This window comes from Ambystoma mexicanum, chromosome 2q (genome assembly GCF_040938575.1).
Source record: "Ambystoma mexicanum isolate Mex_15411 chromosome 2q, UKY_AmexF1_1, whole genome shotgun sequence".
NCBI classification, from domain to species: Eukaryota; Metazoa; Chordata; class Amphibia; order Caudata; family Ambystomatidae; genus Ambystoma; species Ambystoma mexicanum.
The window spans coordinates 1,248,920,786-1,248,944,330 of NC_090924.1; positions in this window are offsets into that span (position 1 = coordinate 1,248,920,786).

Sequence of the window (23,545 nt, forward strand, 5' to 3'; positions counted from 1 at the left end):
AATTACTGGCAGAAGACCCTGAAAACCGTGTAAGAAGAGCTAACATCAGGATCAAAGGCCTTACTGAAACAATCCAAGACTGTGACCTGAAAGACACTATGCAACAATGTTTCAGTAGCATGCTCCCGGAAATGCAGCCAGACCAAATTGGGTTTGGTCGAATACACAGAGTTGGTCCAAAATGAAATGACCCTGGAGCAAGACCTCGAGATGTTCTAATAGCAGTAATGTCCTACTGTCAGAAAGAAGACATATTGAGAGCAGCAAGATCTCACAATGATCTTACAATCAACGGCTCTCACATTCAACTATGCCAAGACCAGCGCTGAGTACTCTCCGCAAGAGAAGAATGATGCAGCCAATTACAAAAGTACTCCAAGCAAAGCAGATATGATACAGGTGGACACACCCATTCGGCCTCTCCTTCACGTCCTTCACGTGAAAGGTCAAGCAACAGACTACTTGTGAGGAGGGCTGTTCAATCCTTCAGCTAGAGGACAACCAGGATCGTCCGAATGACCGACCACGCCCTAATCCACCAGACACCATGGGTAAACCATGGAATGGTCAATTGAGGAAAAGTGCAAGTCAAAGAAACAGGGAAGTCCAAGGTCCTGCAACAGAGCCAGGAATAACAAGTGACGGAAGAACTGTAAATGACACAAATAACAATCGAATGTACAACTGTGGAACAATGATGGAGAACTACAACATACTGAAAATACAAAACCCACACGGAGGGTAAAGAACAGCACACCTGGGAAGTGGGAAGAAAGAGGGTCGGAGGGTGGTTGGAAGAGCAAAGGAACCAAGAGGCACATCAACAGAACAAGCCGGAGACCCAGGGAACCGATAAGGTAAATGAGAAAGTCACTGGAGCACTTCATTTCCAGTCTGTAACAGCGCAACTTCTTTGACACAAAAATGGCTGAGTCAATGGTAATATCTCTCAATGTACAGGGTTTGAACTCGCCAATAAAACGACGGGTGATAATACACAGGCTGAAAACAATGCAGACAGTAATTGGGCTCCTACAGGAGACACACCTCCTTCCTAAAGATGAGAAGAGAATGGCCAATCAGAACTTCCCACAAAAATATTTTGCTTCAAGTGGAGAGAAAAAAAGGGGAGTAGCCATACTAATTGGGAGGACACTAGACTTCAAAAAACTACAAATCCGTAAAGACAAAGAGGGCAGGTACCTGGGGCTCAAAGGGTTGATGAAGGGGAAATTGTACACAATCATATCTATTTACGCTCAAAATAGTCACCAAGATGTGTTCATAACAGATTTGCTGGGCAAACTAGCCAGCTGGTGCAAGGGCCAACTGATAGTAGGCAGGGATTTCAATTGTGTTATGGACTCAATACTGGACAAAACACTCCCCCCAACAACTACAGATGGGAAAAACAGACAAGCTCTGGGTTGATTCTTCCGAGAATTAGGAGCAATTTAAACTTACCGATTCTTCCAAGGAGACAGTAGAGTTTACACCCACTACTCAGCTGTCCACCTCGGATACTCCAGGATAGATATGATCTTAGTATCCACAACACTAGTCCCGCAAATAACGGAAGTAGAAATAGGAGTGGAATATCATTCAGACCACGCGCCAGTGTTGGTGGGTGTTGATTGGGGTTTGGAAGGGAGTAGAGCAAAACCACCCTGGAGATTAAACAAAATCCTCCTGAAGGACATAGCACTAAGGGCCCATATGGAGACTACCATCAACAACTACTTTAAGAAAATGACAACGGGAAAACGGCCTGGTGGGTAATGTGGGACGCTGGAAAGTCAGTGATCAGGGGATAATTCATGTCACAAGCAGCGGCGTATTACCGTGAAAGAACATTGGTGACAAACCAACTAGAAAAGGAGGTGAAAGCTGCAGAAGCCCAACACAAAGCCAACGGTTCGAGGAAATCACTAAGAGTGCTCCGGAAAATCAGCTCAACTGGAGAATCACACGGCGGACCGGATTGCCCAATCACTGCTACAAACAAAACAATCCTATTATATCCATGGGGGCAAGGCGAATCATTTTCTGGCAGCGAAATTGAGAAAACAAAAAACCTGCAACTACATAGTACAACTAAACGACATCTATGGAAAACCCCACACAGCAGAGCTTGACAAAAAGGAAATAATTAAGCGATTTCACGAGGAACTCTTAAACTGCGAGAACCTTGATCCAGAATGCCAGCTCACCTACAGCAATACTCTCCCGCTGCCCCAGATCGCAGAGAATGATAGAACTAATCTTGGGAATCCAATTACGGCACAAGAGATCAGCAATGCCATCTCTGCACTACCAGCAAACAAGACTCCAGGTCCAGACAGCCTTGGCAAAGGCTATTACAAGACATTCCGCACCCAAATGCTCGGCCCGTTGACAGATTTACTCAATACAATCAGAGAACAGGGGAAGGTCACAGTTGATATGGGGACTACCATCAACAACTACTTTAAAGAAAATTGCAACAGGGAAACGGCCTGGTGGGTAATATGGGACGCTGGAAAGTCAGTGATCAGGGGAGAATTCATGTCACAAGCAGCGGCATACTACCGTGAAAGAACATTGTTGACCAACCAACTAGAAAAGGAGGTGAAAGCTGCAGAAGCCCAACACAAAGCCAACGGTTCGAGGAAATCCCTAAGAGTGCTTCGGAAAATCAGCTCAACTGGAGAATCACACGGCGGACCGGATTGCCCAATCACTGCTACAAACAAAACACTCCTATTAAATCCATGGGGGCAAGGCGAATCATTTTCTGGCAGCGAAATTGAGAAAACAAAAAACCCGGAACTACATAGTACAACTAAACGACATCTATGGAAAACCTCACACAGCACAGCTTGACAAAAAGGAAATAATGAAGCGATTTCACGAGGAACTCTTAAACTGCGAGAACCTTGATCCAGAATGCCAGCTCACGTACAGCAATACTCTCCCGCTGCCCCAGATCGCAGAGAATGATAGAACTAATCTTGGGAATCCAATTACGACACAAGAGATCAGCGATGCCATCTCAGCACTACCAGCAAACAAGACTCCAGGTTCAGAGAGCCTTGGCAAAGGCTATTACAAGACATTCCGCACCCAAATGCTCGGCCCGTTGACACATTTATTCAATACAATCAGAGAACAGGGGAAGGTCACGGTTGATATGGGGAGGTCTATAATGATACTGTCTCTGAAGCCAGGTAAAGATCCCCACAGCTGTGCAAGCTGTCGTCACATAGCGTTGCTGAACACTGACACAAAAATCTATACGAAAATTCGAGCAACTCGTCTAATGAAAATCTTACCGAGCATAATACACGATGCCCAAGCGGGATTCATCACTGACCGTCACACGCAAGATAACGTCAGAATGGCAGTAGACGTCATAAATGCAGGGCGACGAACACAACAGTCATTTGCAGTGGCAGCTCTAGATGCCACCCGGGCATTTGACAGCATGGATTGGTGCTATCTGGAACTGATCTTGGAGCGCTTCGGCTGTGGCCCAGAATTTACCAAGATGGTGCTAGTGAATTACCAACACCATTCGACAAGTTTCAGGATCAATGGACAGAGTACAGAGTTTGTGAAGATCAGAAGGGGCACACGACAGAGCTGTTTTCTCTCCCCTCTGATTTTCACGATGGCAATGGAGCCATGTCCAATGCAGTTCTGACAGAATACTAGCATCAGTTACGATTGGTCAAGAAATCCACGAAATAGCGCTGTATGTGGACGACATTATGCTCTTCATGGGAGACCCAAGAAATACGATGCCCAGAGCGATGGCACAACTGGAGGAATTCAGACAGGTCTCGGGGTTCTCCAAAAACTTCTCCAAATCAAAAGCCATGAACATAACAGCAAGGAGAGAAGAGACTGAGTCATTGGAGAGGACATTCCCGATGGGCTGGGTGGAGGCAAAACTGGAATACTTAGGGATCCACCTTACCGGAGAACCACACAATCTATATCAGGCAAACATAATCCCGCTGTGGACACAGCTAGAGGAAGACATTCTCAGATGGGAATCTCAGGAGCTGTCATGGTTTGCCTGCATCATAGCTTTCAAAATGACCATTCTCCCTCGTCTCCTTTATGTAATAAGTTCACTACCAGTGCCCATACCGCCAGCCAAGGTCCGGGAGTTGCAAAACGTGATATTCAAATTTATATGGCACAATAAGAAACCCAGGATCCAGAAACAAATCGTAATGCCCGCCCCCCGCCCCACTTGGGCGGCCTGGGAGTCCCATAAATAGACAGATACATTTTAGCAGCACAAATAGCACCAATGTTGAGGTGGGCAAAACCAGAGAACCATAAATAATGGTGTAGAATCGAACAAAATCCTCATTACCCCCCAACCCCCTAATAACCCTGTTGAGCCTGAGGAAAGAAAATCGATGGAGTACTGGAGCACTGTTAGAAATGACGAAATGGTCACTGCAAAGCTGGGAAAAAGCCCGGAAGAAGAAATGCATTCCGAGCGGAATGGGCCCATACACACCGCTGATGCACAACCCAGATTTTACACTGGGTCTGCAACAAAAGTATTGGGCTTGTTGGTCAAGGGCTGAGACTATGTACCTGAAAGACATGTACAAAGACGGCTCTCCAATACTCTTCACAGACTGCCAGCAGAAATTCAATATAGGAGAAAATGAGCGCCATAGATATGCACAAATAAGGCACTAGATAATCTACCCAACGGTGAAGAGAGCGGGCACGAGAATGCCATCGGGCTTAGAACTGTTGCTGCAGGAAGGCAACACAGCAAAGGGGGTCACCAGACTCTACAGACTGCTCTCCGACGACCAGCCAAACAACAATCTCAAATACAAAATGGACTGGGAAAGAGACATGCAAGAGACACTAACGGAGGAAGAATGGAACCAAATATGGGCATGCGCACAGGGCACTTCCAGATGCACCACCATAAAAGAATCTGCTTACAAACTATGCCTCAGATGGTATATGTCCCCAAACCGCATTCATAAAATCACAAAGTCATACTCACCAAACTGCTGGAGGAACTGCGGTGAGAAGGGAGACCTATTCCATATGTGGTGGACATGCCCCAAAGCCGTCGCCTATTGGAAGGAAATACTAAGCTACATAAAGGACATTTCAGGGGTTGAACTGTCGAGGTCTCCGAAAACTATTCTCTTAGGAGTCCCTATAGAAGGTAAATATGCAGTGTCAGGAATGACAGCCAACCTCACTACTCACCTATTATCAGCAGCAAGAATGACCCATGCACAAAACTGGAAAAATAAAGAGGGCCCAATAGCAGCATGGTGGTGGATCAAGGTCTGGGGAGTAATGGCTATGGAGAAGACATGTGCTATCATTACTGGAAAATATCTAAGATTCTTAACCCATTCCATGAACATGTACTGGACAGAAAAGCTCACTTCTTCAAACCTCGCCTACGCCGGAACACGCATGTCATCTGAATCTTCCAGACATAAAGACGTCGAGACACTAACATCAGGAAAAGATTCTAAATAGACTGAACTCTAAAATGTAAAATAGTGATTAACAGGCCGATTAATGGAAAAGCGTGCGAAAACGTGCGATTCGCTGTGAAAGAGCGAAAATCGCAGTGCACATCTATTCATGGAAGTCCGTGCACGCGCAAAATGTGGGATGTGTGCTTAAAAAGTGCGCGGCGCACGCTGGCGCATGCTGGCGCACAGGTCATCGAACGCCGTGCGATAAAGCCACAGCGAATTCGCACATAGCGCGGCGCACATAACAAAAGTAGGCGTAACACGGGGTGTTACACGCAGAATGGGGAACAACTCGTGAAAATGTGGGCATCACGGGGGAAGTACAGGAGGCAAGAGCGCGGAACGCCCACACGCTCGCCTACAACACGTATTCATGGAATGGAATAGGAAAAACAGCGGACGGCCAAAGACGCGCACAGGCCCATACATGTCTGCCACACGAAAGCAGGCGGTAGCGTCCCTGTGCAGGCAAAAAATGTGCGCCAAAGTTCTACACGCACGAGAAGTTCCACACGCGATCAGGCCTGGGGGAGCGTGTGCGTGTATTTCAGGGGTGCGTGAGAAGTTCCACACGCGATCGGGCCTGTGGGAGCGTGTGTGTGTATTTCAGAGGTGCGTGAGAATTCCCACACGTGATTGGCCTGTGCGCGTGTATTTCAGGGGTGCGCGAGAAGTTCCACACGTGATTGGCCTGGGCGCGTGTATTTCAGGGGTGCACGAGAAGTTCCACACGCGATTGGCCTGGGCGCGTGTATTTCAGGGATGCGCGAGAAGTTCCACACGCGATTGGCCTGGGCGTGTGTATTTCAGGGGTGCACGAGAAGATCCACACGTGATTGGCCTGGGCGCGTGTATTTCAGGGGTGCGCAAGAAGTTCCACACGCAATTGGCCTGGGCGCGTGTATTTCAGGGGTGCGCGAGAAGCTCCACACGCGATTGGCTTGGGCGTGTGTATCTCAGAGGTGCGCGAGAAGTTTCAAACGCGATTGGCCTGTGCGCGTGTATTTCAGGGGTGCGCGAGAAGTTCCACACGCGATCGGGCCTGGGGGAGCGTGTGCGTGTATATCAGAGGTGCGCGAGAAGTTCCACACGCGATCGGGCCTGGGGGAGCATGTGCGTGTATATCAGAGGTGCGCGAGAAGTTCCACACGCGATCGGGCCTGGGGGAGCGTGTGCATGTATTTCAGAGGTACACGAGAAGTTCCACACGCGATTGGCCTGGGCGCGTGTATTTCAGGGGTGCGCGAGAAGTTCAACACGTGATTGGCCTGGGCGCGTGTATTTCAGGGATGCGTGAGAAGTTCCACACGCGATTGGCCTGGGCACGTGTATTTCAGGGGTGCGCGAGAAGTTCCACACGCGATTGGCCTGGGCGCGTGTATTTCAGGGGTGCGCGAGAAGTTCCACACGTGATCGGGCCTGGGGGAGCGTGTGCGTGTATTTCAGAGGTGCGCGAGAAGCCCCACACGCGATTGGCCTGTGCGCGTGTTTTTCAGGGGTGCGTGAGAAGTTCCACACACGATTGGCCAGGGCGCGTGTATTTCAGGGGTGCACGAGAAGTTCCACGCGATTGTCCTGGGCGCGTGTTTTTCAGGGGTGCGCGAGAAGTTCCACACACGATTGGCCTGGGCGCGTGTATTTCAGGGGTGCGCGAGAAGTTTCACACGCGATTGGCCTGGGTGCGTGTATTTCAGGGGTGCGTGAGAAGTTCCACACGCGATTGGCCTGGGCGCGTGTTTTTCAGGGGTGTGCAAGAAGTTCCACACGCGATTGGCCTGGGCGCGTGTATTTCAGGGGTGCGCGAGAAGTTCCACACGTGATTGGCCTGGGGGAGTGTATTTCAGGGGTGCGCGAGAAGTTCCACACGCGATCGGGCCTGGGGGAGCGTGTGCGTGTATATCAGAGGTATGCGAGAAGTTCCACACGCGATCGGGCCTGGGGGAGCGTGTGCGTGTATATCAGAGGTGCGCGAGAAGTTCCACACGCGATCGGGCCTGGGGGAGCATGTGCGTGTATATCAGAGGTGCGCGAGAAGTTCCACACGTGATCGGGCCTGGGGGAGCGTGTGCATGTATTTCAGAGGTACACGAGAAGTTCCACACGCGATTGGCCTGGGCGCGTGTATTTCAGGGATGGGTGAGAAGTTCCACACGCGATTGGCCTGGGCACGTGTATTTCAGGGATGCGCGAGAAGTTCCACACGCGATTGGCCTGGGCGCGTGTATTTCAGGGGTGCGCGAGAAGTTCAACACGCGATTGGCCTGGGCGCGTGTATTTCAGGGATGCGTGAGAAGTTCCACACGTGATTTGGCCTGGGCACGTGTATTTCAGGGGTGCGCGAGAAGTTCCACACGCGATTGGCCTGGGCGCGTGTATTTCAGGGGTGCGCGAGAAGTTCCACACGTGATCGGGCCTGGGGGAGCGTGTGCGTGTATTTAAGAGGTGCGCGAGAAGCCCCACACGCGATTGGCCTGTGCGCGTGTTTTTCAGGGGTGCGTGAGAAGTTCCACACGCGATTGGCCAGGGCGCGTGTATTTCAGGGGTGCGCGAGAAGTTCCACACGCGATTGTCCTGGGCGCGTGTTTTTCAGGGGTGCGCGAGAAGTTCCACACGCGATTGGCCTGGGCGCGTGTATTTCAGGGGTGCGCGAGAAGTTTCACACGCGATTGGCCTGGGTGCGTGTATTTCAGGGGTGCGTGAGAAGTTCCACACGCGATTGGCCTGGGCGCGTGTTTTTCAGGGGTGTGCAAGAAGTTCCACACGCGATTGGCCTGGGCGCGTGTATTTCAGGGGTGCGCGAGAAGTTCCACACGTGATTGGCCTGGGGGAGTGTATTTCAGGGGTGCGCGAGAAGTTCCACACGCGATCGGGCCTGGGGGAGCGTGTGCGTGTATATCAGAGGTGTGCGAGAAGTTCCACACGCGATCGGGCCTGGGGGAGCGTGTGCGTGTATATCAGAGGTACGCGAGAAGTTCCACACCCGATCGGGCCTGGGGGAGCATGTGCGTGTATATCAGAGGTGCGCGAGAAGTTCCACACGCGATCGGGCCTGGGGGAGGGTGTGCATGTATTTCAGAGGTACACGAGAAGTTCCACACGCGATTGGCCTGGGCGCGTGTATTTGAGGGGTGCGCGAGAAGTTCAACACGCGATTGGCCTGGGCGCGTGTATTTCAGGGATGCGTGAGAAGTTCCACATGCGATTGGCCTGGGCACGTGTATTTCAGGGGTGCGCGAGAAGTTCCACACGCGATTGGCCTGGGCGCGTGTATTTCAGGGGTGCGCGAGAAGTTCCACACGTGATCGGGCCTGGGGGAGCGTGTGCGTGTATTTCAGAGGTGCGCGAGAAGCCCCACACGCGATTGGCCTGTGCGCGTGTTTTTCAGGGGTGCGTGAGAAGTTCCACACGCGATTGGCCAGGGCGCGTGTATTTCAGGGGTGCGCGAGAAGTTCCACACGCGATTGTCCTGGGCGCGTGTTTTTCAGGGGTGCGCGAGAAGTTCCACACGCGATTGGCCTGGGCGCGTGTATTTCAGGGGTGCGCGAGAAGTTTCACACGCGATTGGCCTGGGTGCGTGTATTTCAGGGGTGCGTGAGAAGTTCCACACGCGATTGGCCTGGGCGCGTGTTTTTCGGGGGTGTGCAAGAAGTTCCACACGCGATTGGCCTGGGCGCGTGTATTTCAGGGGTGCGCGAGAAGTTCCACACGTGATTGGCCTGGGGGAGTGTATTTCAGGGGTGCGCGAGAAGTTCCACACGCGATCGGGCCTGGGGGAGCGTGTGCGTGTATATCAGAGGTGTGCGAGAAGTTCCACACGCGATCGGGCCTGGGGGAGCGTGTGCGTGTATATCAGAGGTGCGCGAGAAGTTCCACACGCGATCGGGCCTGGGGGAGCGTGTGCGTGTATTTCAGAGGTGCGTGAGAAGTTCCACACGCGATTGGCCTGGGCGCGTGTATTTCAGGGGTGCGCAAGAAGTTCCACACGCGATTGGCCTGGGCGCATGTATTTCAGGAGTGCGCGAGAAGTTACACACGCGATTGGCCTGGTCGCGTGTATTTCAGGGGTGCGCGAGAAGTTTCACACGCGATTGGCCTGTGCGCGTGTATTTCAGGGGTGCGCGAGAAGTTTCACACGCGATTGGCCTGTGCGCGTGTATTTCAGAGGTGCGCGAGAAGTTCCACACGCGATGGGGCCTGGGGGAGCGTGTGCGTGTATATCAGAGGTGCGCGAGAAGTTCCACACGCGATCGGGCCTGGGGGAGCGGGTGCATGTATTTCAGAGGTGCGCGAGAAGTTCCACAAGCGATTGGCCTGGGCGCGTGTATTTCAGGGGTGCGCGAGAAGTTCCACACACGATTGGCCCGGGCGGGTGTATTTCAGAGATGCGTGAGAAGTTCCACACGCGATTGGCCTGGGCGCGTGTATTTCAGGGGTGCGCGAGAAGTTCCACACGCGATTGGCCTGGGCGCGTGTATTGCAGGGGTGCGCGAGAAGTTCCACACGCGATTGGCCTGGGTGCGTGTATTTCAGGGGTGTGCAAGAAGTTCCATACGCGATTGGCCTGGTCGTGTGTATTTCAGGGGTGCGCGAGAAGTTCCACGCGCGATTGGCCTGGGCGCATGTATTGCAGGGGTGTGCAAGAAGTTCCATACGCGATTGGCCTGGTCGTGTGTATTTCAGGGGTGCGCGAGAAGTTCCACGCGCGATTGGCCTGGGCGCATGTATTTCAGGGGTGCGCGAGAGGTTCCACACGCGATTGGCCTGGGCGCGTGTATTTCAGGGGTGCACAAGAAGTTCCACACGCGATTGGCCTGGGTGCGTGTATTTCAGGGGTGCGCGAGAAGCTCCACACGCGATTGGCTTGGGCGCGTGTATTTCAGAGGTGCACGAGAAGTTTCACACGTGATTGGCCTGTGCGCGTGTATTTCAGGGGTGCGCGAGAAGTTCCACACGTGATTGGCCTGGGCGCGTGTATTTCAGGGGTGCGCAAGAAGTTCCACACGCGATTGGCCTGGATGCGTGTATTTCAGGGGTGCGCGAGAAGTTCTACACGCGATCGGCCTGGGCGCGTGTATTTCAGGGGTGCGCGAGAAGTTTCACACGCGATTGGCCTGGGTGCGTGTATTTCAGGGGTGCGTGAGAAGTTCCACACGCGATTGGCCTGGGCGCGTGTTTTTCAGGGGTGTGCAAGAAGTTCCACACGCGATTGGCCTGGGCGCGTGTATTTCAGGGGTGCGCGAGAAGTTCCACACGTGATTGGCCTGGGGGAGTGTATTTCAGGGGTGCGCGAGAAGTTCCACACGCGATCGGGCCTGGGGGAGCGTGTGCGTGTATATCAGAGGTGTGCGAGAAGTTCCACACGCGATCGGGCCTGGGGGAGCGTGTGCGTGTATATCAGAGGTACGCGAGAAGTTCCACACCCGATCGGGCCTGGGGGAGCATGTGCGTGTATATCAGAGGTGCGCGAGAAGTTCCACACGCGATCGGGCCTGGGGGAGGGTGTGCATGTATTTCAGAGGTACACGAGAAGTTCCACACGCGATTGGCCTGGGCGCGTGTATTTGAGGGGTGCGCGAGAAGTTCAACACGCGATTGGCCTGGGCGCGTGTATTTCAGGGATGCGTGAGAAGTTCCACACGCGATTGGCCTGGGCACGTGTATTTCAGGGGTGCGCGAGAAGTTCCACACGCGATTGGCCTGGGCGCGTGTATTTCAGGGGTGCGCGAGAAGTTCCACACGTGATCGGGCCTGGGGGAGCGTGTGCGTGTATTTCAGAGGTGCGCGAGAAGCCCCACACGCGATTGGCCTGTGCGCGTGTTTTTCAGGGGTGCGTGAGAAGTTCCACACGCGATTGGCCAGGGCGCGTGTATTTCAGGGGTGCGCGAGAAGTTCCACACGCGATTGTCCTGGGCGCGTGTTTTTCAGGGGTGCGCGAGAAGTTCCACATGCGATTGGCCTGGGCGCGTGTATTTCAGGGGTGCGCGAGAAGTTTCACACGCGATTGGCCTGGGTGCGTGTATTTCAGGGGTGCGTGAGAAGTTCCACACGCGATTGGCCTGGGCGCGTGTTTTTCGGGGGTGTGCAAGAAGTTCCACACGCGATTGACCTGGGCGCGTGTATTTCAGGGGTGCGCGAGAAGTTCCACACGTGATTGGCCTGGGGGAGTGTATTTCAGGGGTGCGCGAGAAGTTCCACACGCGATCGGGCCTGGGGGAGCGTGTGCGTGTATATCAGAGGTGTGCGAGAAGTTCCACACGCGATCGGGCCTGGGGGAGCGTGTGCGTGTATATCAGAGGTGCGCGAGAAGTTCCACACGCGATCGGGCCTGGGGGAGCGTGTGCGTGTATTTCAGAGGTGCGTGAGAAGTTCCACACGCGATTGGCCTGGGCGCGTGTATTTCAGGGGTGCGCAAGAAGTTCCACACGCGATTGGCCTGGGCGCATGTATTTCAGGAGTGCGCGAGAAGTTACACACGCGATTGGCCTGGTCGCGTGTATTTCAGGGGTGCGCGAGAAGTTTCACACGCGATTGGCCTGTGCGCGTGTATTTCAGGGGTGCGCGAGAAGTTTCACACGCGATTGGCCTGTGCGCGTGTATTTCAGAGGTGCGCGAGAAGTTCCACACGCGATGGGGCCTGGGGGAGCGTGTGCGTGTATATCAGAGGTGCGCGAGAAGTTCCACACGCGATCGGGCCTGGGGGAGCGGGTGCATGTATTTCAGAGGTGCGCGAGAAGTTCCACAAGCGATTGGCCTGGGCGCGTGTATTTCAGGGGTGCGCGAGAAGTTCCACACACGATTGGCCCGGGCGGGTGTATTTCAGAGATGCGTGAGAAGTTCCACACGCGATTGGCCTGGGCGCGTGTATTTCAGGGGTGCGCGAGAAGTTCCACACGCGATTGGCCTGGGCGCGTGTATTGCAGGGGTGCGCGAGAAGTTCCACACGCGATTGGCCTGGGTGCGTGTATTTCAGGGGTGTGCAAGAAGTTCCATACGCGATTGGCCTGGTCGTGTGTATTTCAGGGGTGCGCGAGAAGTTCCACGCGCGATTGGCCTGGGCGCATGTATTGCAGGGGTGTGCAAGAAGTTCCATACGCGATTGGCCTGGTCGTGTGTATTTCAGGGGTGCGCGAGAAGTTCCACGCGCGATTGGCCTGGGCGCATGTATTTCAGGGGTGCGCGAGAGGTTCCACACGCGATTGGCCTGGGCGCGTGTATTTCAGGGGTGCACAAGAAGTTCCACACGCGATTGGCCTGGGTGCGTGTATTTCAGGGGTGCGCGAGAAGCTCCACACGCGATTGGCTTGGGCGCGTGTATTTCAGAGGTGCACGAGAAGTTTCACACGTGATTGGCCTGTGCGCGTGTATTTCAGGGGTGCGCGAGAAGTTCCACACGTGATTGGCCTGGGCGCGTGTATTTCAGGGGTGCGCAAGAAGTTCCACACGCGATTGGCCTGGATGCGTGTATTTCAGGGGTGCGCGAGAAGTTCTACACGCGATCGGGCCTGGGGGAGCGTGTGCATGTATTTCAGAGGTGCGCGAGAAGTTCCACAAGCGATTGGCCTGGGCGCGTGTATTTCAGGGGTGCGCGAGAAGTTCCACACACGATTGGCCCGGGCGGGTGTATTTCAGAGATGCGTGAGAAGTTCCACACGCGATTGGCCTGGGCGCGTGTATTTCAGGGGTGCGCGAGAAGTTCCACACGCGATTGGCCTGGGCGCGTGTATTGCAGGGGTGCGTGAGAAGTTCCACACGCGATTGGCCTGGGTGCGTGTATTTCAGGGGTGTGCAAGAAGTTCCATACGCGATTGGCCTGGTCGTGTGTATTTCAGGGGTGCGCGAGAAGTTCCACGCGCGATTGGCCTGGGCGCATGTATTTCAGGGGTGCGCGAGAAGTTCCACACGCGATTGGCCTGGGCGCGTGTATTTCAGGGGTGCACAAGAAGTTCCACACGCGATTGGCCTGGGTGCGTGTATTTCAGGGGTGCGCGAGAAGCTCCACACGCGATTGGCTTGGGCGCGTGTATTTCAGAGGTGCACGAGAAGTTTCACACGTGATTGGCCTGTGCCCGTGTATTTCAGGGGTGCGCGAGAAGTTCCACACGTGATTGGCCTGGGCGCGTGTATTTCAGGGGTGCGCAAGAAGTTCCACACGCGATTGGCCTGGATGCGTGTATTTCAGGGGTGCGCAAGAAGTTCCACACGCGATCGCGCATGGGGGAGCGTGTGCGTGTATATCAGATGTGCGCGAGAAGTTCCACATGCGATAGGGCCTGGGGGAGCATGTGCGTGTATATCAGAGGTGCGCGAGAAGTTCCACACGCGATCGGGCCTGGGGGAGCGTGTGCGTCTATTTCAGAGGTGCGCAAAAAGTTCCACACGCGATTGGCCTGGGCGCGTGTATTTCAGGGGTGCGTGAGAAGTTCCACAAGCGATTGGCCTGGGCGCGTGTATTTCAGGGGTGCGCGAGAAGTTCCACACGCGATTGGCCGGGGCGCGTGTATTTCAGGGGTGCGCGAGAAGTTCCACATGCGATCAGGCCTGGGGGAGCGTGTGCGTGTATTTCAGGGGCTCGCGGGTGTTTTTACACGCGATCGGGCCTGGGGGAGCGGGGTACGTGTATTTCAGGGGCTCGCGGGTGTTTTTACACGCGATCGGGCCTGGGGGAGCGGGGTACGTGTATTTCAGGGGCTCACGGGTGGTTTTACATGCGATCGGGCCTGGGGGAGCGGGGTACGTGTATTTCAGGGGCTCGTGGGTCGTTTTACACGCGATCGGGCCTGGGGGAGCAGGGTACCACTCACCGTCTGCCTTGCGTGTAGAAGAACGCGTAGCCAACACCCACCCCCTGTGAAATAATAGCGTGTGGACCCCAATGCCTGCAAAACACACGCACCGCACCCCACATTCCCATTTCTGTTTGTTTATTTTTGATTCAATTTATGTTTCCTTTAAAACATATTTCTTGATCAAACTTCAATGTGTAGTATCATCTCATTGGTTTCATGCGTATCATGATATGGGTTTTGAGATTCACTGACACCCATTGGGTGTATGTGAGGGACATGTGTTTGTTTCCAAAGTTGCAATTGGTGTTCTATCATGTTATTGCCATTTCTAAGTGGGTGGATGCAATACTCAGGTGGGTGTTCTGCATTTGGAGGCTGACCATAGGGACCAGGGATCTAGATTGTGATGACATGTTTGCTGGGGAACATGAGTTGGGGCCTGCTGGCAGGTGCCCCACAGTGCTGAGGGGTGGGGGTGCAGGGGAACAGGAGTTGGGGCCTGGTGGAGGGTTCACCACAGTGCTGGGGGGTGGGGGTGATGGGAGACATGAGTTGGACATGAGTGGGGGCCTGCTGGCAGGTGCCCCACAGTGCTGAGGGGTGGGGGTGCAGGGGAACAGGAGTTGGGGCCTGGTGGAGGGTGCACCACAGTGCTGGGGGGTGGGGGTGATGGGAGACATGAGTTGGACATGAGTGGGGGCCTGCTGGCAGGTGCCCCACAGTGCTGGGGGGTGGGGGTGCAAGGGAACCTGAGTTGGGGCCTGGTGGAGTGTGCACCACAGTGCTGGGGGCTGGGGGTGCAGGGGAACATGAGTTGGGGCCTGGTGGAGGGTGCCCCACAGTGCTGGCGGGTGGGGGTGCAGGGGAACATGAGATGGGGCCTGGTGGAGGGTGCACCACAGTGCTGGGGGGTGGGGGTGCAGGGGAACATGAGTTGGGGCCTGGTGGAGGGTGTCCCACAGTGCTGGGGGGTGGGGGTGCAGGGGAACATGAGTTGGGGCCTGGTGGAGGGTGCCCCACAGTGCTGGGGGGTGGGGGTGCAGGGGAACATGAGTTGGGGCCTGGTGGAGGGTGCCCCACAGTGCTGGGGGGTGCAGGGGGACATGAGTGGGTCATGAGTGGGGGCCTGCTGGCAGGTGCCCCGCAATGCTGGGGGTGGGGTTGCAAGGGGACATGAGTTGGTGATCAGTGGTGCAAGGATACATGTGCCTTTGCTGGGGGGCATGCACATGTTGGGTGGGCTGCCTGCGGGACATGACCAGGGATGCAGGGTAGTCCCCTGTGATGTGGGCTGCCTGCAGGGGCCGTGGAGGGTGTACAGGGAACACCTGGGAGGACCCACACTGCCAAATCACATGTAGGACTCCCCGGCACCCCTGAAATACACATACCCTGCTGAAATCACGTGTGAAAATTCTCACGCACCCCTGAAATACACCTACCCTGCTGAAATCGCGTGTGATAATTCTCGCGCACCCCTGAAATACACGCACACGCTCCCCCAGGCCCGATCACGTGTGAAACTTCTCGCGCACCTCTGAAATGCAAGCACACGCTCCCCCAGGCCCGATCGCGTGTGAAACTTCTCGCGCACCTCTGAAATACACGCGCCCATGCCAATCGCATGTGGAACTTCTCGCGCACCTCTGAAATACACGCACCCAGGCCAATCGCGTGTGGAACTTCTCGCGCACATCTGAAATACACGCAAACGCTCCCCCAGGCCCGATCGCGTGTGAAACTTCTCACGCACCCCTGAAATACATGCACACGCTCCCCCAGGCCCGATCGCATGTGAAACTTCTCGCGCACCTCTGAAATACACGCGCCCAGGCCAATCACGTGTGAAACTTCTCGCGCACCCCTGACATACACTCACACGCTCCCCCAGGCCCGATCGCGTGTCAAACTTCTTGCGCACCTCTGAAATACACGCGCCCAGGCCAATCTCGTGTGGAACTTCTCGCGCACCTCTGAAATACACGCGCCCAGGCCAATCGCGTGTGGAACTTCTCGCGCACCTCTGGAATACACGTGCCCAGGCCAATCGCGTGTGGAACTTCTCGCGCAACTCTGTAATCCACGCACACACTCCCCAAGGCCCGATCGCGTGTGAAACTTCTCGTGCACCCCTGAAATACACACACACGCTCCCCCAGGCCCGATCGCGTGTGAAACTTCTTGTGCACCTCTGAAAAACACGCGCCCAGGCCACTCGCGTGTGAAACTTCTCGCGCACCCCTGAAATACACGCACACGCTCCTCCAGGCGTGATCGCGTGTGAAACTTCTCGCGCACCTCTGAAATACATGCACCCAGGCCAATCGTGTGTGGAACTTCTCGCGCACCTCTGGAATACACGCGCCCAGGCCAATCGCGTGCGGAACTTCTCGCGCACCCCTGAAATACACGCACCCAGGCTATTCGCGTGTAAAACTTCTCGCACACCCCTGAAATACACGCACACGCTCCCCCAGGCCCGATCGCGTGTGGAACTTCTCGCGCACCTCTGAAATACACGCACGCTCCCCCAGGCCAGATCGTGTGTGAAACTTCTCGCGCACGCATGTTCCCGAAACCCGTAATACACATTCCCCGCTTTGCGCTTGCTGTTTGCCAGTCCGGTAAACTGGTACAGGGTTGGCGCAGCCCTTTGCGATGGTTTTGCGATCTTGATGGCTTTTCCTTGCGCGAGGGCGTTCTTGGGGGCGTAACTGGCGCTATTGCAGGGTCGCTGCGCCACTCTGCGCCATGTCTGCTTTTGGAGGCGAGAATCCATGAATACACTGTGCGCGGAAATTGATTTTATCGCACGCGGCTGGCGCAGACATTCGCACGGGCATGCTGTGCGCCAGCCGCGTGCAACACTTTTGTGCGAATTTCCATGAATTACCCTGCAAATTTTGGGGGAGAGAGTTTCATGGGGGGAGGGGGTATGGAGGGATGGGGTGAGTGAGGGAGGGGGGTGGGGAGTTGAAAACTCAAAATCCTTGAAGGCAACGCAAACTACTACGAACTGTAAGACATGAACACAAGAAAAATGTAGAACCTAAATAATACTGTTGGTAAATGTTGTGTTATAAATACCTGTATGCCTTTGACCCAAAATAAACTTGGTTTAAAAAATAAATAATATAAACAATTTTCTTTTGAGGAGCATTGCGCTGTCAATGAGAGCTTTGATGATCAGTCTTCTGCAGTAATTTTTAAGGGTTGAGCATGACAGTTCTGTTGTTTTCATAAGATTGTGAAGTACTCTACGGTGTAAAATTCAAATGATTAACTCTTGCTACATTAACATTGGTAGATGTAGTGCTAGCGCTATTAGTAGTTTTAGTCTTCTTTATACATTTATTTTTATTTTTACTTATTGGAAGTGGGGCCCTAGTTTTTTTACTGCTAGCTGATTCAGTTTTGTTGACCGACTGTATGAGCAGTTTGGTTTGAACATTGGCTATACATTCTGCTAGAGGTGGATGAGTATTTGACATGCTTTTAGTTTTATCTGCTGTATTTTTTCATTTTTTGCTACGGAGTTGCTTTTTAGTAGGCATTCTGTTCTGTCTGTTGGAGAAAAAAGGAAAGTGTGGGTTTGAATGATGTGGAATGTATTTGCGTGCATTGTGAATGATTGTGTGAATATGAGGGCAGACATAAATAGAGAGCTGTCTGATTGTGGAATGGGGTGTTAGATCTGGTTGGGAAGACTGTCAGAGTAGCTGTGTGTGTAGATGTGTGAAGAGTTTGGGTTAGTGTGTAAAATAGTGTACTGTACATGAATAAGTAAGGACATTGCAAAGTTTTCACTATAGTAGTGGGTGTTATGATAATGGTGTTCAGATGAGAATGCAAAGGGCCTCATTACGACCCAGGCAATGGACCATGGTGCTAATAGCACCATGGTCCATGCCGGTAACTTACCGACTCCGCCATGGTGGAATGGGGAATTACCACCCCATTCCGAGGTTGGTGGGGCAGTAATTCCCCATGCCGCCATGGCCCTTCCCCATTCCCATTTTTACCCCATAGGGCCCAATGGAAATGGGGAAGGCGCTAATTACGGCACCGTAAATTACGGTGCCGTAATTAGCTCCTAGGTCCCTTTGCGGTTTGGTTTTTTTACGCCTGCTAAAAGCAGGCGATAAAGTGCAACCCGCAAAGGGACCTCGTAATCAGGCGTTAAGGGTTTAATGGCGCTGACACCTTTTACGGCACCGTTAACCCCTTAACACCTGAGTTGTAATGAGGCCCAAAGTGTCTACCTGCTGAGGTGGAATGAGTAAGAGTGAAGTAAATGCTGTTGGTTTGGAAAGAATTTTGTAGGCTAGTATATGGCTACACGGTACTGTATGAGTAACAGAAAGAATTCTACTACGCTAGTACACTTACTTTGTAGGTTGGGAAGAGTAGTTGTCTTCAAGTCATGGCTTTCTAGGAGAGAGGTTGTTGTCATTCAGGAGCCTGTTCTTCACTGCAATTGGGAAAGAAGAAAATTAGTGGGTATGTGTGGTAATGGAAAAGTAATTGTAGTAGAAGAAGACATTATTTTGCACTGTAGGGGGAGTTGTTGGGAAGAAGAGTTAGTAGCATTGCATGTGATTACACGTATGGTTGTAACAATGCCATTGCTGTGGACAGGTTGCCATAAGATTCCTAATAATTGTTTGGCAGCTAGCTCCCCAGTGACAGCTCATGTTGGCCTGGAAAGTCAGGTGGTGGAGAATGTTAGTCTCTATTTCTGTGGAGTTGAATAGTACTGTGTGGAAATGGGGCATTGGAGCACCGCAGCATTGGTAAACGGGCTGGTGGTCCCGTGATAAGTATGCCCTATTGGGTGGAGTTTTGAAAGTGTGGAAGTTGTTGTTGCACTATTTGTATTAGAAATGGTGCAAAGCAAGTCCCAGTATCCAGAGAAAAATTGAGAAGCGAAAACGCATGTACAGATTAGAAGGGAGATTGGTAGGTAACAAGTATGCATGGGTGGGAAATTTTAGGAAATTGCACATACCGAGTGTTATTGCAATATGTTGGAAAAATAGTTTCTATTTTATTTCATTTACTTTTTCAAAATTACACACAACACTGTTGTAAATGTACACATGCATTTATTTGTTTTCCATGAAATGGTGCTAAAATTACTAGTTTTAAACGCATTGGGTTTTGCCATATTTCATTCCATGTACAAGTCATGCTTTAGTAACATACATGCAGTTTTCATTTTGCGTGTGGATTGTGGGGGTTTTAGTGCAGCTTTGTTAGTGGGAGAAGTGATTTTAAAAGTGTCCGAATGAAAGAAGTAAATAATAGTTTGCACATTGGAATCAGTTATGGGAAAGCATGCATATCTTGGTAATATGTTGAACATGTAGACATGATCTGGCAGTTAATCATGCTGTGGAAATGTTTCAAATGTGGTTTTCTTTTATTTTACAAAAAAGTAAGAGAGTGCTGCTGAAATTGCAAATATGTGTTTTGAAACTGTTATGAAAATGCTCATTATAAGAAAACGTTCTAGGCACACAGCAGTATAAGTAACTGTCAGGAGATGGGACAAACGAGTGTATGATTATTGAGTAGTTTATGCAGGATAAGTGGCAGGAGCCCTCTTTATATACATTTGTAAAAGAGATTCGACTGTACTTTACAAAATAGATGCCTGCCTGTACTTTGTGTTGATGGATGCAGTTGTGAATGAACTGCAAATCAAAATCTTGCAGATTTGTATATTAGTTTCAGATGCAGGTGCTTTGGAACAACAGGAGACTTGTACTCTGAGTGTTCAACAGTTTGTGTTAATTTGGTCACGCTCCAACATCCAGACATTATCATTGTTCATTGTGGAGGGAACAGTTTAGGCCATGGAACTGGAATGTCACTGCAGTTTGCAATGAAGGTGACATTTGGGAAAATGATGGACATGTTCCCGTACTCCTGATTATTTTTTTCTTGCATTGCCCAGAGACAGATGTGGCAGCGCTCCAGTTCATTTGGTCCGTAAATGGAGAAAGCAAGGCACAATGTCAACAAGGCTTATTGTTCATTTTTGAGAGATGGAGTACATCTTACTTATGCTTGTAATCAGCTTTTTTTGCAAAATATCTAAAATGCTTTGAAGCACTTTAGATACTGCAAGCTTTTTGCAGTAGGTGTTGCCTACTTTACAAAAAACACAAAAAAAGCTCTTTTCAGATCCACCACTTTCTCACGCAAAAGAGTGCAATGTTTTTGATGGCACCACCGCCTACATTTTTAGATGTCCGCGAACAACCGCACTGTCCGTGGACTTCGCAGGCTGTTTAAGGGCCCTGCACCTTTTTTTGGTACTTCTATTTTTTAAATGTGAAAAGATGTTCTGAAAAGAACCGTTTTTTTTAATTGTTGTGTTTTATAACTTTTTTGGGTTTTTTACACAGGACAGAATATGTAAGTACCACACTTCAGTTGTAAAGATACTTATTTTTATGATTAGTAGCATTAAATGCAGAACACCAAATTATACACATAGAGCAAAAGAAATTGCAACATAAAACAAAAAGCAAGTTAAATTCCTCGCACATTGGTACATAAAGTCAACATAGTACAAAATATGCTGTTGATATTCCAAGCAGCAGGAGTCATCTTCACATAGATTTGTAATTGGTACATATAATGAGCAGTACACATAAACAGTGAAACCATTTGTGACACTGTGATTCAAGAAATGTTGTCAACACCACAGTGTTTCTGCCTTTTATGGGGGTTATAATGCAGCCATGTTCTTATGCGGGCCTTCGTCAGGACAGGGGCTGACTGTGGCGTCTGGGTGTTCAATCAGTGCTGTGAAATTGAATGAGGTAAAAATGAGGGAGTGCTGATAGATGTTGATTACAAGAGCGTGATTTAATCACGTGGTGTCCACCATTTGGTGGACACAGCTTACCTTGTGTGAAGTATTATGGCCACAGGCAGATGAGTGTGGGTCCAGGACCTACAATGTTTTTTGGCATTTAATTATGGTGTGCCTATTAAGAAATAGAAAACAAAAAAGGACTAAATGTATCCCTAGTCTATAAAAACACTCTCATTTTGAGGGTGTGATTGAAAAAACCTTACCAATTTCTGGTTCGCGTATACGGGCCGTGTTATGCCCAGAGGCGAAAATAGTTTACGTTCACTGGTCTGCAGTATTTCTTAAGTAGCAGTGATATTGTGCGCCTGTTAAAAATCAAACAACAGGGAATGGAGGGACAGTCTTAGTATATCCCAAATCACTCATGAGCTCAAAAACATCACTATCAAGTTATTAAATATGTCTCTGCTTACTTTGTTAAAGGTTGCGTCAATGTGCCGGGATGTAATGCAACAGAGACTGTTCTATTGCTGTGGCAGGATCTAATCTATTGTTCCTATAAGAACGAAACGGGTTACCCTTAGCTCTGGCAAAATGGCTTAAATGGCTTAATTTGATTACCTGTGAATCAGGCTTGTATTCCAACTCGGTTGTTGCAAAGTGCTGTGCAAGCGAACATGAGTTTCTCTAGGTAGCCAGTGGATCTCTCAGGGGCTTGAGAAGCGCACAGCACTTACAGTTGTGCTTGCGCAGGAGAGGTGTCGCTGGTACTGCAACCGGCGTCGCTGGTACTGCAACCGGCGTTACGGCAATGCAAGAAGCCGTTGCTATGGTCACTGCCCTTATATAACGGCGGCCATTTTGTGACTGTTGCTACGGTGGTTTTTCACATTGTGGTGTAGCCGCTTATGCAGAAGGCAGCAGAAGGCAGCAACATAAACCAATGAATTTACCTTGCACCTTGCCAAAAATGTGTAATAGTCATGGTGTTAGTTGTGCATGTTTGCACCGTTGCCATGGCAATGGATGCGCAAGATGTTTATTTATGCTTATTGGTTGTTGGTGTGTATGCCTCCTGGCCTGCATAGTAAGAGTGGTAGGGAACCTGGTTCACCACACCACTCCGGTGTCAGTGCCAAGTAATGATAAATTGTCCTTTGACTACGTGGTACATACATTTGTTACAGCTGATGCGCTGTCAGGCCAATGACCATAAAGCAAGGAGTAGTGTTCAGGTATGACCGGACCAAACAAGATATATGTCCATGTCATTACAAGAAAAAAGATGGCCATCTCTACCTTTACAAGTGGGACGTCCTTCAGCCCTGAGATTCATGACACGCACTGATTGAATGCATATATCAATGTGTTATACAAAACAATTTTATCTTTCCAAAAGTCATAAATGAGGAAGTATCATGGGCAAGCTTGTCACCTCCTAGGGATCGTGCAGGTGATTTCATAAGAAAGATTTAGACTCAACTGATATATGTAATCCGTGTGTAACAGTATTTAACTTATGGACCCATCTTTGTCCTAATTGGGTCACTGTCCTGTTCAGATCTCCACCTCTTACTGTGGGTGTCATTTTTTGTAAAATGAACCATCTCACGTCTGTGTCTTTGTGGTTTTTTAGAATGAAGGGATCGACCAAGGGTTTGTCAGGGATCTTGTTTCTGATACACGATCGATGCTCAGAAATTCGCATCTTAATCAGTCTAATAGTCTTGCCTACATAAAGTAGGCCACACGGGCATTCAATGATCTAGATCACACCCTTGGTGTTACAGATGGTGTGTCTTCTCATAGTCCACTTAACAGTTTTGTATTCAAAAGTTTTTTTCTGAAGTGTGAGAGCGCAAGCAACACATTTTCCACATTTGAAGTGGCCAACGATTGGGGGTAGATTCCACATGGTGTTGTTCCGTACGGTTGGCTCCAGGAAGGTATGGATCAGGGATTCTTTCAGATTTGTATTTTTCTTAAAGACAAAACATGGGATTTTGTTCAGTGACCCACTATGTTTTACCAGATGCCAATTTTTCTTGATGATTTTCTGTATGAGGTCCCTAAGAGGACTGTACATGGTGACACAGACCATCCTATCAAGTTCTTTCTTTGGCTTGCTTTCTAGGCAGATGTCTCTGGGGGTATGAGCAGCTCTTTTTTTCGCGTCTCTGATGATGAGCAGCTCTTTTTTTCGCGTCTCTGATGGCTTTGTGGGGATACCCTCTTTGGGTCAATCTGATCTGTAGATCAGCTGCATGCTTCTTGAATCTCTGGTTCTGTGCAGTTCCTCCATATTCGCAGAAACTGGCAATATGGGAGATTGTATTTGAGACCATGTGGATGGTAGCTTTGAAAACTTAACAGTCTGTTCCGGTCCGTAGATATGTGCAGATCTAGGA